The 6393-nt window shown below is 43.6% G+C and overlaps 1 pseudogene; it reads left to right on the forward strand.

Moving 5' to 3' along the window:
- Positions 1-1342, forward strand: LOC116071341 (annotated as a pseudogene).
- The last annotated feature ends 5051 nt before the right edge of the window (positions 1343-6393 follow it).

Below are 6393 nucleotides of genomic sequence, written 5' to 3' on the forward strand. Positions count from 1 at the left end.
GACTGTGTGGTGATGAGAGATCCCCAAACAAAACCTTCCAGAGGCTTTGGTTTTGTGACCTACTCTTGTGTTGAAGAGGTGGATGCTGCGATGTGTGCTCAGCCACACAAGGTTGATGGGCGTGTGGTGGAACCAAAGAGGGCTGTCTCTAGAGAGGATTCTGTAAAGCCTGGTGGCCATTTAACGGTGAAGAAAATTTTTGTTGGTGGCCTCAAAGAGGATACGGAAGAATATAATCTGAGAGACTACTTTGAAAAGCATGGCAAGATTGAAACCATAGAAGTTATGGAAGACAGGCAGAGTGGGAAAAAGAGAGAATTTGCTTTTGTAACTTTTGATGATCATGACACAGTTGATAAAATTGTTGTTCAGAAATACCACACTATTAGTGGGCATAATTGTGAAGTGAAAAGGGCCCTTTCTAAATAAGAGATGCAGTCTGCTGGATCACAGAGAGGTCGTGGAGGTGGAGCTGGCAACTTTATGGGCCATGGGGGAAACTTTGGAGGTGGTGGAGGAAACTTCGGTCGTGGAGGAAACTTTGGTGGAAGAGGAGGCTACGGTGGTGGAGGTGGTAGCAGCAGAGATAGTTATGGAGGTGGTGATGGTGGATATAATGGATTTGGAGGTGATGGTGGCAACTATGGTGGTGGTCCTGGTTATAGTAGTAGAGGAGGTTATGGAGGTGGACCTGGATATGGAAACCAAGGTGGTGGATATGGTGGTGGTGGAGGAGGATATGATGGTTACAATGAAGGAGGAAATTTTGGTGGATACTATGGTGGTGGTGGGAACTATAATGACTTTGGAAATTACAGTGGACAACAACAATCAAATTATGGACCCATGAAGGGGGGCAGTTTTGGTGGAAGAAGCTCAGGCAGTCCCTATGGTGGTGGCTATGGATCTGGAGGTGGAAATGGTGGATATGGTAGCAGAAGGTTTTAAAATAAAACAGAAACGGCTACAGTTCTTAGCAGGAGAGAGAGTGAGGAGTTGTCAGGAAAGCTGCAGGTTACTTTGAGACAGTCGTCCCAAATGCATTAGAGGAACTGTAAAAATCTGCCACAGAAGGAACAATGACCCATAGTCAGAAAAGTTACTGCAGCTTAAACAGGAACCCTTCTTGTTCAGGACCGTCATAGCCACAGTTTGCAAAAAGTACAGCTATTGATTAATGCAATGTAGTGTCAATTAGATGTACATTCCTGAGGTCCTTTATCTGTTGTAGCTCTGTCTTTTTCTTTTTCTTTTCATTACATCAGGTATATTGCCCTGTAAATTGTGGTAGTGGTACCAGGAATAAAAAATTAAGGAATTTTTAACTTTTCAAAAAAAAAAATGGGTTTAATGGAAGCCACAAATGACATTTAGAAACAAGGAAATGCCTTCATTGCTCTCTTGGGGAACAAAGCAAAGGGGGTCTTCACCTGCCTGGAGCTGTCACTAAGTTGTTGACCAGGAACATCTTTAATCACGTACCAAATGAGATAGAATCTGAAGCGAAATGTGGGAATAGGGACCAGGAATTTGGAGAAAAGTGAAGACAGAGATGCCCCTGTTTCAGACTCCTGAGACCAGCATGGGAGTGTAGATCTAATTTTATTGTTTATTTTACACGTTTTTATATATTTAGCTAATTAGGGCATGTTTATATATTCAAAGGCAAATCAGGGTATAACCTGGGTTCTTTAGCCAAATTGGACTCCCTTGTCCACCAGCCTGTATCAGAGGGTCCAGTCCCCCATGGAGATTTCCATGAAGGCAGAGGAGCCATCCCCCTGGTCTCGCGTCCTTTGCGTTGTTGAGCCAAGTCAGATCACACACTGTGTCCAGTGGATCAGGACTCTTCAAGGAGTCCCAGGAGCCTGTGGCGCTTTGTTCTCCACCCCACTACTTCCTCCACCAGATTTATCTCCATTTCTCCCTCAGCAAAAGAGCTCTGGACTGTTCTAGATGACTCTATAGGTCCTGAGTGGCCAGGAGATGATAATCAAATAGCTTTGACAGTTGCCTAGGAGCATAAACAAAGATAGAAGTCATCTGTGACTTTCCTTCCCCAAATAAGCATGTTTGCATGTGCCTGCACATAGCCATGTAGACACCATAGACTATAACATGTAATATTTGAAATATATATGTATATGTATATATATATATTACCTTGATAAAGAGGAGTTATTGTGATGAATGTGGGAAGGGAAAAGAGAGGATGAATCAGAAAGAGAAATCAGCATTGCAAACCCCTACAGTGATTTATGGTTTGATCAAATTAAGGCATCTTACTTTGTGTGATTTAAATTAAGTGGAAAAAAGAAAAAGAAAACAAGCTTCTTTAAGTTGACCCACTGTAGGAATGATATTTCTCTGTGTACTTACATTAAGCACTTCATATTGTAAAGTCTGGTCGACTTTGAACCACGTGAGTTAGGCTTAAGCTCCAAATGAACTACTTACTACTTGTTTTATTTTCCTGGAAAAGCTATTTGACTTATCTGAGATTTCTTTGTCAATTAGACCGTGGAAGCAATTATCTCACTGTTGTGGGGAGTAATTGTGGTCACTGGCAAGCTGCCTGACTGACAGGGGACACGAAGTGGATGCTGGTGTCTACTGGGATTCTCCTCGTCATTTCCACAAGAAAGCAGTATTTTAATCCTTTAGTGTCTACTGTGAGGCTCAGCTCGGGCCTTCTGCCACTCAGGAGGGGGGAGCAGAATTGATGTGCTGAACTTCAAGGCTTAGAAGATTGTGTGATTCTGAGACTCAACAAGTAAGAGCATCTCAGGGTCTGGCAAGAGGTGTTCTTGAAATGATATGGCTATACTATCCTGGCTATATCTCCAGAGAACTCTATATTCCACCACAGAGATGCTTGCACATCTACATTTATTGCTGCATTATTTATATTATCCGGGAGGTAGAATTAGCCTCAATGTCCATCAACTGATCAACGGATAATGAAAATGTTTATTACACAATGGAGTATTATTCATATATAAAGAAAAATGAAAGTGTCAGGAAAATGAATGAGGCTGGAGAGTATTAAACAAAGTGATGCAGACTCAGAGAGAAAAATGTTGTATTTTTTCTCTCATATACAAATCCTAGCCTTTTTGTTTTGATTTGTTTGGAATACAGAATGCAGATGCAGAAGTAATGGGGTTGTAGTGGCTATTCCTGGTTGTCAGCTTGACTATATCTGGAATGAACTACAATCCAGAATTGGAAGACTCACCTGAAAGGTGTGGTGGCACACACCTTTAATCTGGGCCACACCTTTTGCTGGAGACCTATATAAGGACATTGGAAGATGGAAGGCTCTCTGCTTCGCCTGCTTGCCTTGTGGGACTGAGCAACTGCTAGATCCTTGGACTTCCATTCACAGCTGCTGCTGACCATTGTTGGGAGTTGATTGTTGGGAGTTGGACTATAGACTGTAAGTCATCAATAAATTCCTTTACTACACAGAGACTACCATGAGTTCTGTGACTCTAGAGAACCCTGACTAATACAGGGGTCCTGGAGTTTATACCAAAGATCCAGGCCAATTCCAAATGAAACACCCTTTTACAACACTGACCACTTCTGGCAGGTGATGTTGGGACAAAGATCCATCAGCAACCCACAGAACCAAGGAAACCCCTCACTTTTGGAAGCTTTTAAAAGGAAAGGGCCCTTGACTGGAGGTGAGGCCTTACGTCAAGGTAAGTATACCTTAAGGATGCTGCAGAGCATAGCTCTCAATAGTGCTGCATCAGTAGCCCCAGGGCCTGAAGGAGTGGCCTTTTTCTTGGGGTGGCTCCAAGAGAGAGGTGTTCAGAGCTCAGTGATTAGCAAAGTTTCCTGCTGAAACTATCTCATCTTCCTTTGCGAACTACGGAAGTCGGTTACAGCATCATAAGGTGCCACATCCCATCTTCTGTAAGCATTTTGCCCCCTCGCCTAAGGTCAGGCCAAGCTTCTCTTTCTTTCTGCCTCTCATCTCTCTACCAGCTGCCTTAAATAGTGCAAGAGGATATGAGGTTGTAATTAAGTGAAAGGTTAGCAAGACAGACAAGACAGACAAGGGAAAGTGTGACTTAAGGTAGTGTGGGCCTTTATTTTGGGGGAAAGCCTGCAGAGGGGTCTCTTTAAGATCAGAGACTTACAATCTGAGGTAGTAATGGGGCAGAGACGGGGCTGGAGGAAGTTGAAATCTCCTGCATTTCTGGCCCCGCTGTTGGCTATAGGGTAACCAGTGGGTTAGTAAAAGAATGTCAGGTTATTGATAAGCATTTCTGGAGGCTGGCCATTACTTGGGGTCCCTAGGGCAGGACAGTCAAGAATGTAGAGAAACGAGTTATTTTAGGAAGCAAATTGTCATAGTTACAGGGAAGTCCCACAGTACAACCAAAATGGAAGAGTTTTTACAAAATGTGGCCCTGGCAAATGCTCAGGTTGGTTCCTGCCTGGGAGGGCCGAGGAGTTTCAAGGGTGTGTGGGTAATTCCCTGTCCATCAACAGCATCTGGGATCTGACACTAGAAACTGGAGCCTAAGTGGCGGTGGTAGAGAGATAGGGAATACAGAATGCATCCTAAGGAAAGCTTTTCATCCCAAGCGTAAACACACGCGCGCTTCAGGTCACGGAGCTACTGATGCAGCACTGTCCAGATGCCACTCCATGAAGCCCGCAGCTCGGACTCACAGCAGAGGGACTGGTGTTCGCCCTGCAGCTTTTCTTTAGTTATTTCCTTTCCGTCCTCTTGTTCTCCCTATTTGAAATGGGTATGTTTACACGGCGCCATCAACTAAGGGAAGCACGGGACTTGAGCTTTGCCTTCAGGGTTCCTCACGGCTAAGACGGGGCTCTGAGTTTCAGAAGAGACTCTCGATTTGGATTTTTAAATGACATTGGGACTGGTAAGACTGGGACTTCTTTAAGTCGAGCTGAAGACATTTCCTCTGAGGAGGTGGCCCGTGAAGCTATGGCAGCTAGGGAGGATCGTTAAGGTTTGGATATGCAATGCCCGTTATGGGTTCACATGTTTGAACATTTGGTCTGGAGCTGGCGAAGCTGATTTGGGAGGCTCTGGAACCTTTCGGACATGAGACCTAGCTGGTGGGCGTAGGGGTCTGTGGGTGGAGCCTGAGAATTACAGACTCTCTGCTTCCAGGGGTCAGCACCACATTACAAGCAGCTGCTTCAGGCTTCTGCCACTATGGGCGGGCGTGGTCCCTACCATGCCTTTCCCACCACGACCGACTGTGAATGTGAACAACAACTAATCCTATCCTTTCTTAACGTGTCTCTCAGGTATTTCGCCAAAGTGAAAGTTACCTTTCTATTAACTTAGCCTAATAAAGCCCAGCTGCGGAGATTTTTTTTTTAAACATATAAGAACACAAATCCACGCTCCTTTGAAGTTATTGCTAATTATCTTAGATATTGTCAGTCAATCGGAGAACAGATCTGATGTGCTAAACTGTACTCATGGAGAGTGGACATGCGCTTTGGTTCATCTGCGGCACAGAGCCAGTAAGCATTAACGTCAACATGCAATGCTGAAATTAGTCTGTAGGTGGCAGCACAAACTCGGGTATGGGAAATAATGCCCCAAGGTTCCTTTTAGTGGCCTCAAGAAGACCTGGATGCTGTTAAAAAAAAAAAAAAAAAGCGTTTTACTAGATTCACTGCACCCTTTGAAGTCTTCTAAGATCATAAATAGTAACTTGAAAATACATTTGTGTTTCTATATTATTCTTTCCTAAAGATTCAGACATCACCACCTGCAAAAGCACAGGTTGCCTACAGAGGACATTAAAGCTCTTGGGTTTGAATTTCACTTTATTTACTATTATCTAGCTTGTGTATTCTTGATTTATCTTTACCTGTCTCTGAAATTTCAGGTTTCCTGTGAAAATGTGTAAATGTATCTCTTGTAAATAGCACTGAGTTTCATATTTTCTTAATTCAGCCTGGAATCTTTCTCACCCATCTTTGAAGTTCAGCTGCCCTGCCACAGTCCTCACTGAATGTGAGAGTATGGATTTTCTATCTTCCTCTTTACCTCATGTTTTACATTTATCACATTCACTATTGTTTGTGCTTCCTCCTTTAAAAATATCTTTAAGCTTAAACAGGGCCAGAACTTGAAAAAAATTCTTCTCCTAACTGGGAGTGGGTTAGCCTATACCTTTCATTCCAACATTAGAGGCAGAGGCAGGTGGATCTCTGAGTTCAAAGCCAGCCTGGTATACATAGTGAGTTACAGGGCAGCCAGGGCTACACAGAGAAACCTTATCTTGGAAAAACAAAAACAAACAAAACAAACTAACAAAAACCCCAACCCACCAACCAACCAACCAACCAACCAACCAACCAGCCAGCCAGCCAGCCAACCAACTAACC

This window comes from Mastomys coucha, unplaced genomic scaffold (assembly GCF_008632895.1).
Source record: "Mastomys coucha isolate ucsf_1 unplaced genomic scaffold, UCSF_Mcou_1 pScaffold22, whole genome shotgun sequence".
NCBI lineage: Eukaryota > Metazoa > Chordata > Mammalia > Rodentia > Muridae > Mastomys > Mastomys coucha.